Source organism: Vulpes lagopus, chromosome X (genome assembly GCF_018345385.1).
Source record: "Vulpes lagopus strain Blue_001 chromosome X, ASM1834538v1, whole genome shotgun sequence".
NCBI lineage: Eukaryota > Metazoa > Chordata > Mammalia > Carnivora > Canidae > Vulpes > Vulpes lagopus.
Genome location: NC_054848.1, coordinates 10,753,874 through 10,775,510, shown reverse-complemented (window position 1 = coordinate 10,775,510; position 21,637 = coordinate 10,753,874). Strand labels below are relative to the sequence as shown.

The 21,637-nt window shown below is 39.8% G+C and overlaps 1 long non-coding RNA gene and 1 other non-coding gene across 5 annotated transcripts in view; one reads left to right on the top strand and one right to left on the bottom strand.

The window, feature by feature from the left end:
- LOC121482924 overlaps positions 1–21,637 on the top strand; it is a 311,920-nt gene that overhangs the window by 21,481 nt on the left and 268,802 nt on the right. The window lies entirely within an intron of this gene.
- LOC121483628 lies at positions 11,918–12,024 on the bottom strand. The gene has a single exon (XR_005985759.1). It is a non-coding gene; the product is annotated as a U6 spliceosomal RNA (small nuclear RNA).

Sequence of the window (21,637 nt, the reverse complement as noted above, 5' to 3'; positions counted from 1 at the left end):
ACCCTCCAGTTCCATCCACGTAGAAGCAAATGGTGGGTATTTGTCGTTTCTAATTGCTGAGTAATATTCCATTGTATACATAGACCACATCTTCTTTATCCATTCATCTTTCGATGGACATCGAGGCTCCTTCCACAGTTTGGCTATTGCGGCCATTGCTGATAGAAACATCGGGGTGCAGGTGTCCCGACGTTTCATTGCATCTGAATCTTTGGGGTAAATCCCCAACAGTGCAATTGCTGGGTCATAGGGAAGGTCTATTTTTAACTCTTTGAGGAACCTCCACACAGTTTTCCAGAGTGGCTGCACCAGTTCACATTCCCACCAACAGTGTAAGAGGGTTCCCCTTTCTCCACATCCTCTCCAACATTTGTGGTTTCCTGTCTTGTTAATTTTCCCCATTCTCACTGGTGTGAGGTGGTATCTCATTGTGGTTTTGATTTGTATTTCCCTGATGGCAAGTGATGCAGAGCATTTTCTCATGTGCGTGTTGGCCATGTCTATGTCTTCCTCTGTGAGATTTCTCTTCATGTCTTTTGCCCATTTCATGATTGGATTGTTTGCTTCTTTGGTGTTGAGTTTAATAAGTTCTTTATAGATTTTGGAAACTAGCCCTTTATCTGATATGTCATTTGCAAATATCCTCTCCCATTCTGTAGGTTGTCTTTTAGTTTTGTTGACTGTATCCTTTGCTGTGCAAAAGCTTCTTATCTTGATGAAGTCCCAATAGTTGATTTTTGCTTTTGTTTCTTTTGCCTTTGTGGATGTATCTTGCAAGAAGTTACTGTGGCCGAGCTCAAAAAGGGTGTTGCCTGTGTTCTCTTCTATGATTTTGATGGACTCTTGTCTCACATTTAGATCTCTCATCCATTTTGAGTTTATCTTTGTGTATGGTGAAAGAGAGTGGTCCAGTTTCATTCTTCTGCATGTGGATGTCCAATTTTCCCAGCACCATTTATTGAAGAGACTGTCTTTCTTCCAATGGATAGTCTTTCCTCCTTTATCAAATATTAGTTGACCATACATTTCAGGGTCCACTTCTGGGTTCTCTATTCTGTTCCATTGATCTATGTGTCTGTTTTTGTGCCAGTACCACACTGTCTTGATGACCACAGCTTTGTAGTACAACCTGAAATCTGGCATTGTGATGCCCCCAGCTATGGTTTTCTTTTTTAAAATTCCCCTGGCTATTCGGGGTCTTTTCTGATTCCACACAAATCTTAAAATAATTTGTTCTAACTCTCTGAAGAAAGTCCATGGTATTTTGATAGGGATTGCATTAAACGTGTAAATTGCCCTGGGTAACATTGACATTTTTACAATATTAATTCTGCCAATCCATGAGCATGGAATATTTTTCACATATTCACCAATTTCCTCAATTTCTTTCAGAAGTGTTCTATAGTTTTTAGGGTATAGATCTTTTTTTTTTTTTTTTTTTTTTTTTTTTTTTTTTTTTTTTTTTTTAGGGTATAGATCTTTTACCTCTTTGGTTAGGTTTATTCCTAGGTATCTTATGCTTTTGGGTGCAATTGTAAATGGGATTGACTCCTTAATTTCTCTTTCTTCAGTCTCATTGTTAGTGTATAGAAATGCCATTGATTTCTGGGCATTGATTTTGTATACTGTCACGCTACCAAATTGCTGTATGAGTTCTAGCAATCTTGGGGTGGAGGCTTTTGGGTTTTCTACGTAGAGTATCATGTCATCGGCGAAGAGGGAGAGTTTGACTTCTTCTTTGCCAATTTGAATGCCTTTAATGTCTTTTTGTTGTCTGATTGCTGAGGCGAGGACTTCCAGAACTATGTTGAACAGCAGTGGTGAGAGTGGACATCCCTGTCTTGTTCCTGATCTTAGGGGAAAGGCTCCCAGTGCTTCCCCATTGAGAATGATATTTGCTGTGGGCTTTTCGTAGATGGCTTTTAAGATGTCGAGGAAAGTTCCCTCTATCCCAACACTCTGAAGGGTTTTGATCAGGAATGGATGCTGTATTTTGTCAAATGCTTTCTCTGCATCTAATGAGAGTATCATATGGTTCTTGGTTTTTCTCTTGCTGATATGATGAATCACATTGATGGTTTTACGAGTGTTGAACCAGCCTTGTGTCCCAGGGATAAATCCTACTTGGTCATGGTGAATAATTTTCTTAATGTGTTGTTGGATCCTATTAGCTAGTATCTTGTTGAGAATTTTTGCATCCATGTTCATCAGGGATATTGGTCTGTAATTCTCCTTTTTGGTGGGGTCTTTGTCTGGTTTCGGAATTAAGGTGATGCTGGCCTCATAGAACGAATTTGGAAGTACTCCATCTCTTTCTATCTTTCCAAACAGCTTTAGTAGAATAGGTATGATTTCTTCTTTAAACGTTTGATAGAATTCCCCTGGGAAGCCATCTGGCCCTGGACTCTTGTGTCTTGGGAGGTTTTTGATGATTGCTTCAATTTCCTCCCTGGTTATTGGCCTGTTCAGGTTTTCTATTTCTTCCTGCTTCAGTTTTGGTAGTTTGTGGCGTTCCAGGAATGCGTCCATTTCTTCTAGATTTCCTAATTTATTGGCGTACAGCTGTTCATAATATGTTTTTAAAATCGTTTGTATTTCCTTGGTGTTGGTAGTGATCTCTCCTTTCTCATTCATTATTTTATCAATTTGAGTCTTCTCTCTCTTCTTTTTAATAAGGTTGGCTAATGGTTTATCTATCTTATTAATTCTTTCAAAGAACCAACTCCTGGTTCTGTTGATCTGTTCCACAGTTCTTTTGGTCTCGATATCATTTAGTTCTGCTCGAATTTTAATTAACTGTCTTCTTCTGCTGGGGGTGGGGTCTATTTGTTGCTTTTTCTCTAGTTCCTTTATGTGTAAGGTGAGCTTTTGAATTTGAGTTCTTTCCAGTTTTTGAATGGATGCTTGTATTGCGATGTATTTCCCCTTCAGGACTGCTTTTGCTGCATCCCAAAGATTTTGAACGGTTGTATCTTCATTCTCATTAGTTTCCATGAATCTTTTTAATTCTTCCTTAATTTCCTGGTTGACCTTTTCATCTTTTAGCAGGATGGTCCTTAACCTCCACGTGTTTGTGGTCCTTCCAAACTTCTTGTTGTGATTCAGTTCTAATTTCAAGGCATTATGGTCGGAGAATATACAGGGGACTATCCCGATCTTTTGGTATCGGTTCAGACCCGATTTGTGACCCAGTATGTGGTCTATTCTGGAGAAAGTTCCATGTGCACTTGAGAAGAGTGTGTATTCAGTTGAGTTTGGATGTAAAGTTCTGTAGATATCTGTGAAATCCATCTGGTCCAGTGTATCATTTAAAGCTCTCGTTTCTTTGGATATGTTGTGCTTGGAAGACCTATCTAGTATAGAGAGAGCTAGTTTGAAGTCACCAAGTATAAGTGTATTATTATCAAAGTATTTCTTCAGTTTGGTTATTAATTGGTTTAAATATTTGGCAGCTCCCACATTTGGGGCATATATATTGAGGATTGTTAAGTCCTCTTGTTGGATAGATCCTTTGAGTATGAGATAGTGTCCCTCTTCATCTCTCACTATAGTCTTCGGGGTAAATTTTAATTTATCTGATATAAGGATGGCAACCCCTGCTTTCTTTTGAGGACCATTTGAATGGTAAATGGTTCTCCAACCTTTTATTTTCAGGTTGTAGGTGTCCTTCTGTCTAAAATGAGTCTCTTGTAGACAGCAAATAGATGGGTCCTGCTTTTTTATCCAGTCTGAAACCCTGCGCCTTTTGATGGGGTCATTAAGCCCGTTCACGTTCAGAGTTACTATTGATAGATATGAGCTTAGTGTCATCATATCTATTCAGTCCTTGTTTTTGTGGATTGTTCCACTGAACTTCTTCTTAAAGGGGAATTTTAAGAATCCCCCTTAAAATTTCTTGCAGAGCTGGTTTGGAGGTCACATATTCTTTCAGTTCCTGCCTGTCTTGGAAGCTCTTTATCTCTCCTTCCATTTTGAATGAAAGCCTTGCTGGATAAAGTATTCTTGGTTGCATGTTCTTCTCATTTAGGACCCTGAATATATCCTGCCAGCCCTTTCTGGCCTGCCAGGTCTCTGTGGAGAGGTCTGCTGTTACCCTAGTATTCCTCCCCATAAAAGTCAGGGACTTTTTTTCTCTTGCTGCTTTAAGGATCTTCTCCTTATCTTTGGAATTTGCAAGCTTCACTATTAAATGTCGAGGTGTTGAATGGTTTTTGTTGATTTTAGGGGGGGATCTCTCTATTTCCTGGATCTGAATGCCTGTTTCCCTTCCCAGATTCGGAAAGTTTTCAGCTAGGATTTGTTCAAATAGGTATTCTGGCCCTCTGTCCCTTTCGGCGCCCTCGGGAACCCCAATTAAACGTAGGTTTTTCTTCCTCAGGCTGTCATTTATTTCCCTTAATCTATCCTCATGGTCTTTTAATTGCCTGTCTCTTTTTTCCTCAGTTTCCCTCTTTGCCATCAACTTGTCTTCTATGTCACTCACTCGTTCTTCCACCTCGTTAACCCTCGTCGTTAGGACTTCTAGCTTGGATTGCATCTCATTTAATTGATTTTTAATTTCTGCCTGATTGGATCTAAATTCTGCAGTCATGAAGTCTCTTGAGTCCTTTATGGTTTTTTCTAGAGCCACCAGTAGCTGTAAAATAGTGCTTCTGAATTGGCTTTCTGACATTGAATTGTAATCCAGATTTTGTAACCCTGTGGGAGAGAGGGCTGTTTCTGATTCTTTTTCTTGAGGTGAGGTTTTCCTTCTAGTCATTTTGCTCAGTGCAGAGTGGCCAAAAACAAGTTGTATTGGGAAAAGGAGAAAAAGAGAGAGAAGGAAAGAAAAGAGAAAAAGAAAAAAGAGAAATAAGAAAAAAAAGGGGGGAAAGAGAAGAAAAAGAGAAAGAGAAAGAAAGGAGAAAAAAAGGGGTGGGGTGGGGTGGGGGAAGCAATCAGAAATCAAGAAGAAAGAAAGAAAAAAAAAAGCACAAAACAAAACAAAAACAAAAAAAACCCAGGGGGGAGTATCTTCCGATTCTGTGTACTTTAAGTCCCTTGACTTCCCTTGGAACTGGTCCGAGTCGCTGGTCTTCTGGGGGAGGGGCCTGCTGTGCTGATTCTCAGGTGTGAGCACTTGGGGGAGCTGCTCTGCCCCTGCCTGGTGCAGGGCTCGGTGGGGGTTGTTCACCCCGTGAGGCCCCGGGAGGAAGCCACAGTGGCGGGGGCAGCTCTGGGACCCTGGAGTCAGCTCCCGCAGTAGCTCCGGGGCTCTCCGTCTGCAGGGCCTGGGGGCTCCCGGGCGGGGCCGCTGATCTGCTCAGTTCCAGGCAGGAGCATCCTTGCTGTCCTGGGCCCTCCCGGCCTCTGCCTGTCCCGGCGGAGGCCGGATCCTGGGCTGTGTCCCGGCGCCCTGTGCTCTGGGGCCTGCGCTGTTGGATTCGCTCCCGCCCCGCAGCCCCTCCCACAGAGCCGCCGCCCGAGCCCCGCGGAGCTGCTCCCGCCCCCTAGCCCCCTCCGGGGAGCCGCCGCCCGAGCCCCGCCGAGCTACTCCCGGCGCCGCGGAGCCTCTTCCTCCGCCCGAGCTCCCCCGAGCTGCTCCCGCCCCGCAGCCCCCTCCGCGGAGCCTCTTCCTCCGCCCGAGCCCCTCCGAGCTGCTCCCGCCCCGCAGCCCCCTCCGCGGAGCCTCTTCCTCCGCCCGAGCCCCTCCGAGCTGCTCCGGGTCCGCCGTGCGCGCTGCAGCCCTTAGGGAGCTCGGGGCATCTCCCGGGGCGCAGGTGCCTGTTAGTGTCCCAGGGAGCCCGAGGGCATCCCCGCCTTCCTGGGGATCCTGCTCCAATTCCCCGGGAGGCCTTTCCGCGGGGAAGGTCGGTGCAGCTCCTGCTCCTCCGGGACGGGGCTCTCCTGTCCTGGGGACACTCGCCCCGGCCTCAGCCCGGCTCCTCGGGGCCCCTCCCCCTGGAGGCCTTTTGTGTCTTTATTTCTTTTTCCCAGTCTCCCTACCTTGATTGAAGCACGAACTCTTCTCACTGTAGCGTTCCAGCTGGTCTCTCTTTAAATCTCAGGCCGAATTCGTAGATTTTCAGGATGATTGGATGGTTTTCTAGGTAATTTGTTGAGGACAGGTGACCTGGAGACCCTGCTCTGCCGCCATCTCGCCCCTCCCCCCGAAACACGGTGTTTTTTGACCATTGAGGATAGTTGAGTCTGTAAATGAGGCAATGTTAATGATGTGGCTGCGTTGATACTAGACTAAGTTCCTCAAGAATGTAAGTTCACTGTCATTAGCTGGGCAGACATGATGAGGAAGAGTAAAGAGAAAGGAGGAAGTGTAGGGCAGGAGGAATTCTGAAAGATCACTTATGAAGCAAACTTTTATAACTCCAGCTCCCATTTGTAGAAAGAAAATGAAATATGAGAACACCAAAACTAAGAGATAATTTTCCTTAAAATAAACATCAGTCATGTTTACAACCCGGTGAAAAGGGAGCCAATGAACAGCAGCCAACAGCTGCCCTGGAGCTAGACAGCCCTCATTAGAAAACACAGGCAGCCATTGCTTGGTGTTTAGGTGAGGAAAAGTCACAATCCCGGTGGCCTCCCCTCAAGCAGCCCTGGCCAGGCCATTGCTGAGCAGCTCCCTTCCCACATGAAAAAACACACTTTTCAGCCTTTCCGACTAAGCAGTAGCTCCCTCCCCAAACTCTGAGAGCAGTTTTTTCTTCTCTACATTTCTCCAGCCTCAACTTGACTTCATTTTTGTAACTGGTAGCAAGCCAGTTACAAAGAGAAATGATCTCTTCCCACCAAAGTATCTGGGAAGAAAGCCCATTTGATCATTAATTACATTATCTACCGGCCTCTTGCTACTCAGGATGTGGTACTTGGATCGGCAGCCTTGGAACCATCTGAGAGCTCTTTGGAAATGCAGAACTTTGGGCCCTGTTCCAGAATTGCGGAATCCGAAACTGTATTTTAACAAGATGCCCAAGTCGTTTGTGTACACATTCAATTCGAGAAGTGCTTGTCTAACCCTCACAACATCCTGTATAAGTTAAGGACTCTCATTCTCATTACTCATTGAAGAAAAATAAGAACAAGAAAGCAAAATTGCCTGCAAGGGTCAATAACTGAAAAGTGCCAGAGTTGGGATTTTAAGGCAGCTCCCTTGATTGTAAATGCAAGCACCTTTTCCTTCCACCATGCCTTTCTCCATATAAATTTTTTCAAACAAATTCGGTAGTTCTGATCATCACCACCCCACTCTCAACCTCACTGTTGACTGACTGCTAATATCCAAACCCCCACTCTCAGACATGCATGCTTTAAATTAGACATTTCCCATCCCTTGAAATATTTTCAACGCCAGTGTCTGTGGGGAGAATGACTTAATGCATCCCTTAAATCTTAGTGTTGAGGGAGTTTGATCAGACTGCTGACTTTATCCAGTGATGGGAAGAGCAAAGCACTTTGAAGAAAAAGAAGGAGGAAGGAAAGATAAAGGCAAAGTGTCCCAGATTTATTGTTCAGTATAGATCAGCCCTTCCCAAGGACCTTGACTGTCCTTAACATTTGCTGTCACGACTGGCTTGAGCCTGTTCCTTTACTTCTGTCATGGGCTTCTGGATACTCTAAATTTGGGCTGTCCTTTCCCTGTGGTATTTCCAGGGAGGTGAGCACCAAAATCCCTGCAGATGTTTACCACCGCTACTCAGGTTTAGAGAGAGGAACTGTGAAACAGCTGTGCTTATCAGCACTTAAGGTGACATCTTCATAAAAAAAAAAAAATACTCCAAGGGACTCCTGGGTGGCTCAGTGGTTGATTGTCTGCCTTTGGCTCAGGTCGTGATCCAGGGTCCTGGGATCCAGGGTCCTGGGATCCAGGGTCCTGGGATCTCCTTGCAGGGAGCCTGCTTCTTCTCCCTCTGCCTATCCCTGCCTCTCTCTATGTGGCTCTCATGAATAAATAAATAAAATATTTTTTAAAATACTCCAAGACTGTATGGTTACCAATATAGTAGCTATTGTATTTGAGGCTGTACCATATGCCAGACACCATACTAGATACTTAACAAATATCTCCCGCAATAGTCTTGAAAATATGTATTATTTAGTAAATGCATCTCATGAAGAATGGAGCCTGGCTTCTAACCTCAGGCCTATTTGAGGCAAAAGTGCGTGTTCTTTTTATATAACACATTGCTATGGCATGCTTATATTAACCTCCTACTCCACCTTCAGTGTCTGGCTGAAATCACCCCTTCACTAGGCAGTTCTCTCTCAGGGACCTTGATGATATCTTCTTCCTGTAGCCCTTGTTTGGCACTTTTTATGTGATAGCCTAAACTCTTGCTTCCTTTTTTATTCACATTCCTCCTACACCACGCTGTAATTATGTTTGTACCTGTGTCCCACCTCCCCATCCAAAACCTTGAGCTCTTAAGTAAACTTGGGGTCACCAGCCCCAACATCATAGCAGGAATTCAATGATATCATCAGTTGGCCTAAATCAAGTTAGGCACAAAGTTCACCCTCTGGAAGCCTCTGGAAGTCAAACATTTGTTATTGGTTGAGCCACTCTGAGTTGTTTACATGTAAACCCTCCGATGGCTTACCCCTGGAAATTTTGTACCCATTTACAAGTTGCTCTTGCACTGGGTTTGTACTACTTTTTCTTTCTTATCATTCTCTCCCAAGAGGAAAACATGGCTTGAGTCTTTACATTTAGTTACTTCTCCTTCTTTGGTATTCTTTACACTTTGGATTCTAGGAGAATAAAAGAAGAAAATAAAACCTCTAGCGACTCTCTTCCTCTCTTGCATCGTCATACTTGCTCATTCTCTTGTTAACATTTGACACATTGTGCTAAGCATTTTACATATATAATTTTTAAGTCCCATACCAGAAAATCTATGAAATATGCACTGTTATTTTTCCTATTTTGTTCAGGAGTATCCTCAAGTACAGAGAGGTTAGGTAAGTTGTCATTGATCACACAGCTAGGAAATGGGAGAACCAGAATGTGAATGTAGGCTGTGTGCTACTCTCAATAACTTATCAACTATTATCAGTGATAAACACAAGTGAAATGTGGCAAATGCATAGGTATAAGCCAATATGCTTGTGGGTACCATGTGGAGTACCAAAGAAACTAGAATCTCTAGACTTTTCTTATAACCAGTCCTTGGCTGGGCCTCATCTTCTCACCTTCTGTTACAGGTGCTCAGAGAATATGAATGAATCATTATTAGTTTGAGCTAAGCTCTGAAAAGTATAAAGTCCTAGTGAGTGTTGGTGTTACTATTATTTTTTTTATAAATCATTTATTAGGGAAAGAATGTAGCTGCCACTAATATCTTCCAAAACTCAATATAAATGATTTTTGAATAATTCAAATGTTGGATTATTCATATCCACTTGACCTTCTCCAGTAGCAGAAATCTTTGAGAGTTGATGCTTTGCAGGTATTTGAAGAAGCCATTATGCAAATGGAAATATCATACCCACTAAGATATTTGTTGTAGGCATTATGGCAGACACACACAAAAAAGGTATAATGTATTCTCTCAAAAGGTTCACCATCTTTTTTGAGAAAATAAACCTGATACATGTTTCTCATTAAATAACAATGAAATTTTTAAATGGCTCTTTGAGAGGATGATGATAATCACATGCTAATGCATGACTGTACCAACAGCAATTCAAAGAAGAGATACATAACTTCAGGCTGAGATGAGTGATCTGGAGAGGTTTGGTGTAACAGATGGATTTTAAGCTAAAGTTTGAAAGGTCAATAGAATTAAAGTAAGGAGCAATGAAAGAAAGGGCATAAAGAGTTGGATAGAACAGCATGGTAGGCTAAACAATCCATAACAGAGAATGTGCTCATGCATAAACAAACTGGCATCATTATTGCACTTAGTTTGGACTGTGGGCTTGAGTGAATAGAGACTATCTGTGATTCAGTTTGAATTCTATGATTCTCAGCCCAGGAATTCTTGCCTAGTTCTTCTGGTAGCAAAGTTCAGCGCTACTGAGGAAGCAACAACGATTATTGCCTGCTTGGTGAGCTCTCTTGGGTCACTGTAGGACTAGGTTTCAAAATGCAGCATATAGAGTATCAGCTCTAGAGAAACACTTCCTAGTATCACCCAGTCTTGCTCCATTAGGCCCCTGTAAGACTTTCCACTTATTGCTAAAAAGTGAGACATCTGGGCAGAAATATGCCACACAGCGGGTCAAACTTGATGGCTCCTCAGGGATACTAGTTGGGGCTGCCCTCTAGAGGGGCTAAGAGGAGCCATCACTACCAGTTCTAGGAGCCCATAAAAAGGCAAGAGCCCTTTCGGAAAGGCAAGCCACTCTGAGAAACAGTATGGCGTTTCCTCAAAAAGTGAAGAAAAGAACTACCCTACAATCCAGCAATTACACTACTAGGTATTTGCCCAAAAAATACAAAAATACTGATTTGAAGGAATACATGCTACCTCATGTTTATAGCAGCATTATCAACAATAGACAAACTATGGAGAGAGCCCAAATGTCCATCATCGACTGATGAATGGGTAAATAAGAAGTGTTATATATACACAATGGAATATTACTCAGCCATAAAAAGGATGAGATCTTGCCATTTGCAGCAACATGGATAAAGCTAGAGAGTATTATGCTAAGCAAAATAAGTCAGTCAGAGAAAGATAAATACATATGATTTCACTCATATGTGGAATTTAGAAACAAAACAAATTAACAAAGGATAAAAGAGAGAAATACAAACCAAGAAGCAGACTCTGAACTCTAGAGGAAAAACTGATGGTCACCAGAGGAGAAGTGGATGGAGGGATGGGTGAAATAGGTGATGGGGATGAAGGAGTGCACTTGTCGTGATGAGCACCCAGTGTTGTATGGAAGTGTTGAATCAGTAAACTGTACACCTGAAACTAATATGCTGTGTGTTGACTAACTAGAATTTAAGTAAAAATTTAAGGAAACCAAAGATATGAAGCACCTGCAAGAGGGTTTTATATATCTGTCTCTATGTAGATATGAAATCAATCATGTTAAACTCTCACAAAATCTCTGAAAGGTAAGAATTATGACCTTTATTTTATAAATGACCAAAGGCTCAATACACTGCTCAGTGGCATCAGCAGACCAGAGATTCAACATGTCCACCCTGCCGTAAGCAACTACTAATTTTGGCCCATCCAGACAAGAAAGAAGAGATTAGAGGTCTCAGAGAGGTCATCTACCTCTCTCTGGGTGTATCCAGTGCACCCCAGATGTCAGAATTTGGTAGAAAAAGCCCACGAACCTTAGAATGTGGCAGCATTTCAAGTTGAAGAGAAACCTTAAGGTAACCCCACATGTAGGAGCTACAGAAGGAGCATCCAGAATAAAGAGCTCGATTCAAAACAGCCTTACAAGAACATCTTCAGTCTGTTCAATAACCTGAATCGTAGCTTGTTCAAGGAAAAAAGAAATATTCTGTTTGCTGAGGTGTTGCTAGGAAGATGACCCACGGGGCGACTACCTTGGAAGGGCTGGTTGAGCCTTCCAGCAGAAGAGAAAAAGAAAGACTGAAAATAAATTGCCTTCCAATTCCCAGTGCAAAGTGTAGCTTTGTAAAAGAGGATTCCATATATATTGGTGCTTCCTGGAAGCACATTATATGACACTCAGCGGCCATACTAAAATGGCCCTTTCCCCGAGTGAGTGGTACATGTGGCTAACAAGATAACTATGCCAGAGGGAACAAAGAAGGCAAGAAAGGTCAATTCCAGATCTCTTTTGGTATGAGTTTTTTTTTTTCCAAGTAGTAACTGATACTATACATATCAGAGGTCCAGGAAGAACTGCATTCCATTATCTGCTCTTTTTTTTTATAGAAGGGTAACTATTAAAGCAAAGAACTGAACATAATTTTAAAGGACATAAAAATATGGAATGCTTCACAGATTTGCACATCATCTTTGCGCAGGGGCCATGCTAATCTTCTCTGTATTGTTCTAATTTTAGTATATGTGCTGCTGAAGCGAGCACCCCATTTATCTGCTTTTAGATATCAGCCCAATAAGACCTGAAATTCACCCATTTATGCTAAGTTTTGCTTTCTGTAATGCTGTTTACAAAATGGAAACATGATTGGAAAGCATATGCTGAGACTAATTTGCACTTCTTCCTACATTATTTGAGTACTTTTTCTGCTTACAATTTTTTTCCTGATAAAAATAAAAGGATTTGAAGAAATCCATACTAGAGAAACTTTTAATAAAACAATTTATAGCTGATTATATGATCTGAAGTTTGAGCTTGTTGCTCAATGTGAGGGAGAAGATGAAAAACACTGTTTGCACACCTACCTCAAGAAGCAGCTGGGTTTCTACTAGAAAATTCTTATGCTCCCAGTGTTCAAAAGGAATGGCCATTTCCCCCTCTTAATGGAAAAAAAAAAAAGCTCTTTCAGGAATACATACGTTTGACGTAAAAGTTGCACTTATGTGACTGTAATCTTTGGCACATACCTGCTGTCTCAGAAAGAAGAAAAGCTTAGCAATAAATAGAAGAAAGGTTTAGCAATAAATAGAAAAAAAGGTTTAGCAATAAAAGAAGAATGTGCACTTTTTGAAGTGAACACTATAGATATTCTAAAAACTCAACTTTTAGTAACTCAGTTTTAACTTGCCTCTTTACATGGTCAATAGCACGTTACATATCTTGTGGAAGAAAGAGAAATCTCTTCATTTTGGATCAATCCTACTACAGCATGAGCTGTAGATTATTACCAAGTCACCAGCACCATATTGTAGCAACACATACAATAGATGTAGTGGTAGGTGTGTTTCTTCTCTTGGATGGTGATAAATCTCTTTAAAATGTCAGCCTGCAAATATAAATATCTCTTGAAATTTATGGCCAACATGGCAAAAGTGGTTCACCAAAGCACTTGTTTTCTATTATTTAATTAGATCACATTCATCCATGATGGAAAAGTAAGGGTGATGATGGGGGATTGTCTTGAGAAGAGAGCTCTGAATGGGGCAAAGAATGGAAGGTCAGATGTCAAGGACAAAAACTTTGAGAGTGCTTTCTTGGCCTTGTAGTCTTTAATCTTTTCCCCTCCTATCTTTTAATAGGAAACCATTCCTAGGCTGTAATGACTTGGAATTTGTATATCCCTATTTCCAAAGGAGATAATGGCTCTCTGTCAAGATATCATCAGGCTTAGCTTCCTTTTAATTGAGTTCCCTGATGCATTTGACAGACTGTGCAGTGAGATCTGGGATCCTGACTATCTTGTGTTTACCAGTGATGGTCATGTCAATAGATAATGGTGGGGAGGCCTTGGTTCATACACTTACCAATTTCCTAAAACATGTCCCTGAATTACATTGTGTATAATACATATATTTACAGGGTCTTGTAGTTTTGGTCTGTTAATAAATAGAGGGCCAGGTAGAAATTTCTGAAGTATCAGAAAGACTGCTCCAGAGTGGAGCAGGCATTACATTTAGAGAAGTCCAAAGTCTGCCCAGGCCTACCACAGGCAGGTGATAACCAGTCCATCAGCCAGGCAGCACCACCTTCAGCAGCATCATATTTGGCCCACAGGGAAGACACTCTTCTCCAGCACATTGCGTAGTCTCCTCCTGGGTCATCCTCTTACAAAATAAGCCTCAGATACACTAGTGGGCCCACTCACCTCTTTCTCCAAAAATGACTATTTTGTGTGAGTCGAATTCCATACTCCACAAATGAATGAATGGTATTTCCAAACACTGTAAAGATGTGTTAAAATTTTACATATATGCCTTTGGAGTTTTCTCTTTTCAGTAGTAATGGATAAAATCAACTTACATTCTATTGACTGTTTTTATTAAAATTCAAAACAGTACTACACTCTCATCCTCTCCTACCTCTCTTCAGGGATTCTCCCTTTGAAATCTAGCTTTTAACTAATGAAATAAATAAACTAGTATGGCATTCTTGGGGGCTATTCATAAAGTTCAAGTGTACAAATAAAAACTTACAATCACCAGTTCTGTGATACATCATAAAGTAGAGGTGTTAGTGGAAGGCTTCAGCTGGCACTGTGACTAGCTGTCCCCTTACTTCAGGACGAAGCTCCTGCATGCATTTCTTGAAAAAGATCCCGTCTGGGTGGACTTCCCCACTAGCTTTACTCATTACATCAACTTAAAAGGCAAATATTGACAATGAACATGAAACCAATTTAACCCCAAACCTGCTAGCCTAGGGTACATTTCTGCTAAAAATTATAACCATCACCTTCAGGAGGAAAAAGAAACTAACACTTCACTCTAAGTGACTCTAACCCAGTTATTTACATAAACTTAGTGGACTGAATTCAGAAGTTTAAATATGAGTAAGGAGATACGTAACATCGGTTGTGCAAACAACTAAGGAATTCTACAATAGGGCATCTCAATGACCCAGAGCAAAAAGAATGGGTTATTTTAGTTCCCCAGAAAATATTTCCCTCTGAAAATAAAAACCAATACAAAGAACTTAATTCCCTGCTTTAATTCCCTGCTATAGAAAGTGCTCCTACAGATCCATGATATGGTGAGGCCAGTACAAAGACAGTGGGCTTTGCTTGTTAGCCATTTCTCCTCACTCATACAGGCAGAAGGGACCTGAAATGAAATACACTCTTCAAAGAGTGGCATTCCCTTTGTGCCCCTCTTTATTAGCCCACTTAGGAATAATCAATGCATCTGCATGAGTAAGAGGGGCATGGTATTGATGGTTTAGCTTCTAGAAGTCAGTAAGTAGAGAATGTAACATAGCCTGATTGGTTAAAGTGTAGTGTTAAGGGAATAAAAGGATGGACAAGAAATTGACAGATTCATTAACAATAAAAGCAATGACTATAATAATACTATATGTTATTATCATAAACATTTGGTCCTACATTAAATCACTCCATGCTCCTGAGCTTCTGCAGTTTGTGTCTGGATACTGTATTATTTTGTCCTCTTCCCTGTAGCTAGTTGTCACTTATTATTGCCATTAAAATGCCTACTTACCATATTTTTCAAAGTATAATATACATGCCTTTCATACATGAGTTTTTCTACTGCAGCTACTAATGAGTGTGCAGGTGAGTATATGTGTCTGCGCATGTGTGTGTGTACCCATTTGTGTCTGAATATTTGCATCTTTCCACTTCCTGAAATTCAGCTTTTTTCTATTAGTGGAGGTTAGCATGTAATTGAATTTTGGCAGAATTGCAACTCTATTGTCATCTTTTTTTCCCCTCAAATGTTTATTTAAATTCTAGTTAGTTGACATACAGTGCAATATTGGTCTCAGAAGTAGAATTTAGTGATTCATCACTTACATAAAATATCCAGTGCTCATTACATCACATGCCCTCCTTAATCCCCATCACCCATTCAGCCCATACCCTTCCCACTTCCCCTCCATCAACCTTCAGTTTGTTCTCTATCATTAAGAGTCTCTTACAGTTTCCCCCTCCTCTCTCTTTCCCCCTTCCCACATATTCATCCTTTTTGTTTCTTAAATTCCACATGTGAATGAAATCATATGGTATTTGTCTTTCTCTGACTTAGTGCTTAGCATGATGCACTCTAGTTCCATCCATGTCATTGCAAATGGTAAGATTTCATTATTTTTTATGAATAAGTAATAGTCCATTGTCTATATATACCACATCTTCTTTATTCATCAGTCAATGGACATTTGACCTCTTTCCATATTTTGGCTACTGTTGACAATGCTGCTATAAACATTGGGGTGCGTGTATCCTTTTGAATCTGTATTTTTGTATCCTTTGGGTAAATACCTAGTAGTGCAATTGCTGGATCATAGGGTAGTTCTATTTTTTACTTTTTGAAGAACCTCCACACTGTTCTCCAGAGTGGCTGCACCGGTTTGCATTCCCAACAACAGTGCAAGAGGGAATCATTTTCATGTTAGTGTAAATTAGTCTGCATCCTCACCAATACCTGTTGTTTCCTGTGTTGTTAATTTTAGCCATTCTGACAGGTGTGAGATGGCATCTCATCATGGTTTTGATTTGTATTTCCCTAATGATGAATGATGACGTCTTTTTATGTGTCTGTTAGCCATCTAGATGTCTTTTATGGGAAAATGTCTCTTCATGTCTTCCTATTGCTTAACTAGACTATTTGTTTTATGGGTGTTGAGTTGGAGAAGTTCTTTAGAGATTTTGGATACTAACCCTTTATCAGATATACCACTTGCAAATATCTTCTCCCATTCTGTAGTTTTGTTGGTTGTTTCCTTCGCTGTGCAGAAGCTTTTTTATCTTGATGAAATCCCAATAGCTCATTTTTGCTTTTGTTTCCCTTGCCTCTAGCAGCGTGTCTAGTAAGAAGTTGTGACAGCCAAGGTCAAAGAGGTTGCTGCCTATATTCTCCTCTAGGGTTTTGATGGTTTCCTGTCTCACATTTAACTCCATTGTCATCTTGATGATATTCATTTAAGAGAACTTTGGCTTTGATGTGTCAGTTTTTGTGACTTAGTAGTAACCAATATTTTATATAATTATATATATACACACACACACACATACATATACACATATTACAAACCCAAGAACAAGAATCACAGACTCTACTGAATGAGCCAGTCAGGAACCCCTAATTTTACATATTTTTAATTTATACTGCAATATTTCAGTCATACAAAAAAGTATTAGAATAATAAAGCAGATATATATGTACATTTTACCCAACTTAAAAAAATGATATATTACCAAAAAAATTAATGATCCTTGTTGATACCTCCTTCATAAAAACGTATACTCTCCAAAGGGAGTCATGGCCTAGGATTTGGAGGATTTCTTTGGAGGGTTTTGTGTGTGTGTGTGTGTGTGTGTGTGTGTGTGTGGTATGTTTGTTTGGATAATATTTAGTGTTTTAAACTTTATATAAATGGTGTACTGTTTGTATCCTTCTGAAACTTGCTTTCCTCATTCAGTATTAAACTTGGATTTTCATCCATGTGGATATATGTAGCTCTGGCCAGTGGATTTTTTATTGCTGTATATTATTCTAATGGGTAGATAAGCAATAATAGAAACATTCTCTTAATGATGGACATTTGGATTCTTCCTGATTTTTCTCCCATAAAATTGCTTCCTATAGTACTGTTATATTTCTTTCTGTATGTGCATGTGTGAGAATTAATCCTAGCACATAGACCTATGAGTAGAATTTCTGGGTAATAGGATAGATCTAACATTGGTAGATATTGACAAGTTAATCCCTAAATTGTTTTACAATTTTATACTCCTAGCATCAATGTATTCTTATTATAAGTAATACGAACAGGTTTTAATTTGCATTTCCTTGATTACTAGTGAATTTGAGAAAATTTTATACATATATATCCATATGCTTGCAGGCTTGCCTAAGTTCTGCCTAAATTTAAGGGTAGAACAAACTGTGTAAGCACAAGGTGGTGTAGGATAAGCAGGATAAGCAGGAAACCTGCCCATGTCCTTCCTGGACTCTTCTCTAATGAGAGGCAAAATTCATCTGCCATGGAAATGGTGGGGTGGGGCAGGAGGGTAGGTAGAGTGGTCAGGATATATATATATATATATATGTGTGTGTGTGTGTGTATTCTCTTAACAGCAATCATAATAGCAAACTTTCCTATGACAATATCCTTCATGCTACTTGAACTCTAGCCTTATCCTTCAAATATTACATGACCTATACTATGAATTTAATATGAATTCAATAAATATAATATCCCTACCTAACCACTTAGTTCTATGAGAGTAAAGGGAGAAGAAATGGAAGAATGCATGCAAATAGTAATTCCTAACTCATCATATTGGGTGAGATATAATTAAGTAATGCATAAAGTGCTCAGCCCTAAAGTTGGAAAAGAATATTCATTCAAGAAAGGTAAACTTCAAAAGATTTTTTAATGAGAGTAAAGATAAATTATCTTAAAAGGTATATGTCACAATGTTCCATGAGGTTACATAAGGGCTTCTTCCCATACCACCCCTTAGTTTGCTGCCTCCAGACTATTTTGGACTTGGAAGCCAGACAATCGAACTTACTGGAAGTGTATGTAAAGTAGGAGTAAATAAGGGTTGAGATTAGTCTGAGCAGTTTTCCTATGAGTAAAGAGCAGAGAATATTGGTACTTTGGTCATTCATATATTTTTATGACTTATTTTTTGTTCTTGGCAGTGTTCCTGATAGGTGACAACTTGAGAACTGAAAAAATGAGGATTTTTCTCTTTCTTCCTTATAAATGTCAGTAGACTCTAACAGCTTACTCTCCAAAAATAAGCATTAGTCTGGAAAAGTACTGGAGAGAGGTTTTTCTCTCCCTAACCAGCCAAGTGGATATATTAACACTTTTTTTTTTATAAATTCAAAGAAAGAATAATAATTAAGCATCTGGGTTCTTACTGTATCTGGCCTAAAAATTTATATTCCAAAATGATGTGATATGATACACATAGCAACTTGGGAATAATCCATAATATCAAAAGTATGATTATACATCAAGATTTGAATCTCCAGATATCTTTCCAACTCAGCATATCTTTTCCAATAAATGTATTTAAATGGCAACAAGGTCATATAGATAGTTCTAAATGACTGTATAAACCATGGTTTAGTCAAACCCTAATATTAATAGTATTAATTATTATTATTAAAAGCATTAATTACATTATCCTATATATTATTAACTATATTATATGTAATATACATAATAACTATACTATTATACTATTATATACAATGCCTGAATACTGGATTAATTCAGGTGTTGGGAGGAAGAAGAAAATTCCCTTTTATGTTAGTACTTTCCCATCTCGTTATGAGTCTTATATTGCCTTTCTTGCTGTCCTCAATCCTCCATCCCTTCCCCATCAAAACTCTGAATCTGAGTTGTTCAGTGAAATTGAGATAATATTAAAGCAATCTGGTTGAACTAATTTACACTAACATGAAAATGATTCCCTAATCCTTTCAAAGGAATTTGAATTCTTAAAAGATGGCTTTGATAAACTATTTGAATCTTCAGTGTCAGAATTCCAGGCACATTAAGTAACTTAGTCAATATTTGATGAGATATTGGGAGTGAAGGGAGATAATTTAGATATCATCACTACCTTGAGAATTGCTTTTAATAATCTATTCTCTCCCACTAATAGAGACTTTGAAAATTTTCTGACAACATCTACTTCCCATGATAGTAATGGATATATCTACAGAGAGCTTTTTAAATGGTCATATTTTTATATCAGGACTTTTTTTCAGAAAAGATAAGAATAATCACTTTTGAAATGTTTGCATTTTGTTTATTTTTGTCTTTTAAAATTACTTTCTTGGCTTTGCTTTTATCTTCCTAATGGAGTTGATGGGAAAGGAAAATTAGTTGACTCTGAAAAGAAAATATCTCATTCTTTAAGCTCCCTTTCAGTCTGCTTCTGCCAATAAATAAAAAATAAATGGGGAGAGGAAGATGAAAGAAAAGACAACCCGCATATTGGAAGTAATGTTCATCCTATATCTTGACATAGAAGGCAAGCTTTAAAAAGAGGCTTGCCTCTGTGTCCTGCAGTAAAAATGAATATTAGCATGAAAGGATGTTATCTGGGGATCCCTGGGTGGCTCAGCAGTTTAGCGCCTGCCTTCAGCCCAGTGCGTGATCCTGGAGTCCTGGGATCGAGTCCCACATCAGGCTCCCTGCATGGGGCCTGCTTCTCCCTCTGCCTGTGTCTCTGCCTCTGTCTTCTCTCTCTCTCTCTCTCTCTCTCTCTCTCTCTCTCTCTCTCTCATTCTCATGAATAAATAAACTCTTTAAAAAAAAAAAGAGAGAGGATGTTATCTGCAAAAGCAGTGAATGATTAACCTTAAAGTTAAAAGAAATCAAGTTTCATGTGGTCATAAAATAGTATTGGACACAATTACAAATTCTGGTCTTCTAATCAATGAATACCTGATTCTTTTTAAATTTTTTTTTTTTTTTTTTTTTTTTTTTATGATAGTCACAGAGAGAGAGAGAGAGGCAGAGACACAGGCGGAGGGAGAAGCAGGCTCCATGCACCGGGAGCCTGATGTGGGATTCGATCCCGGGTCTCCAGGATCGCGCCCTGGGCCAAAGGCAGGCGCCAAACCGCTGCGCCACCCAGGGATCCCCTGAATACCTGATTCTTAAAATAAATGGTTTTGGAGATGACAATGTAAGGAATATCTTGACATGATGGTGATGAAATCCAAATTGTTTTATTGATCCATGGTCCAGTGATTCCATGTTTACTCTGTACTTCATGACAAGATGACCTGCTCTTTGACAACATGGCAACATGTGTCCTAAACCTTTTCTAAGTCCCAATGGGGGTCACTGATCCAGAAGAAATAGAAAATTATTCTTGCTCACCTTTTAAAGATTCCTTTGTCTCATCCAAGCATTCTCATTGATTGAATCTCATTATTATGCCAGCGCTGAAATTTTGTAAACCATGCCTGTCTCTATCCCTTCTGGCCTGTTCAGCTCAGAGCCTTCTTTGCACGTGTTGAAAGAGGAATTTGGTTTTCTACCTCACTTCTCAAGAATCACCATTCTCCCAATACACCATATATATTTTTTAAAGAGAAACTTCCTCAAAGAGTTATTCTATTTTTAAGACTGATGGCAGCAATCATGTTAAGCAAAGCTTCAGTCAGGGAACTCCATTCACAAATGGAGTACTTAATCTGTTCATTTGTTTGTTCACAAAGATTTATTAAGACCTTACTAATGCCAGCTGCTAGATTAATTGCTAGCCTGAAAGGAGTGAACAAGATAGTCTTACTTCTTAGGAAGCTTAGCATCAAGACAGAAAGACAAACCTTGAACAATAATTACAAGATTAAGGATGTTATAAAGTGGGAAGTGCATATGCCATCCGGGTGGACATAGTGAAGGCCTTTTGAAGGAAGTGGCATTTAAACAGAAACCAGAAGGAACAAAAGAATCAGAGATTTAAAAGTGAGGAAGGGTTATGCAGAAAGAACAGCTTATATGAGTGCTCTGAAGTAGAAGAGAACATGACCCATTTGCAGAAAAACAGTTCTCTATCACCAACACATAGAAAATGAGGTCAGGAGTGCTAGGGGTGAGATTTTATCATTTAAAAAAATTTTTTGAGAGAGAGAGAGCACAAGCAGGGGAGGAGGGGCAGAGAGAGAGAGAGAGAATCTTAAGCAGGCTCCATGCCCAGCCTGACACAGGTCCTATCCCAGGACCCTGAGATCATGACCTGAGCTGAAACCAAGAGGTGGGCACTGAACTGAGCTACCCAGGTGCCCCATGGTTGAGATTTTCAATGATAAGTGTGATTCATATTGTGGGGAATGTTGTAGTCATTCCAAGGAGTTGCTCTTTTTCCTTAGGGCCATGACACATTTTTTTAAGTCAGAGAGTAACATTTGCATTTCAAAATCATCTCTCTGGCTGTAATTGTAAAAATAGATCTGAGAATTGTGAGATTGGATGCAAGGAATCCCGTTATGAAGTTATTACAAACCCCTGGTTCCAACAACATGGTAGCCTAAGATAGCAGGAAAAAAAATCTTGCTAAAAATACCTAGACATTTTCAAAAGAAAAAATAGTTTAAGTACATGT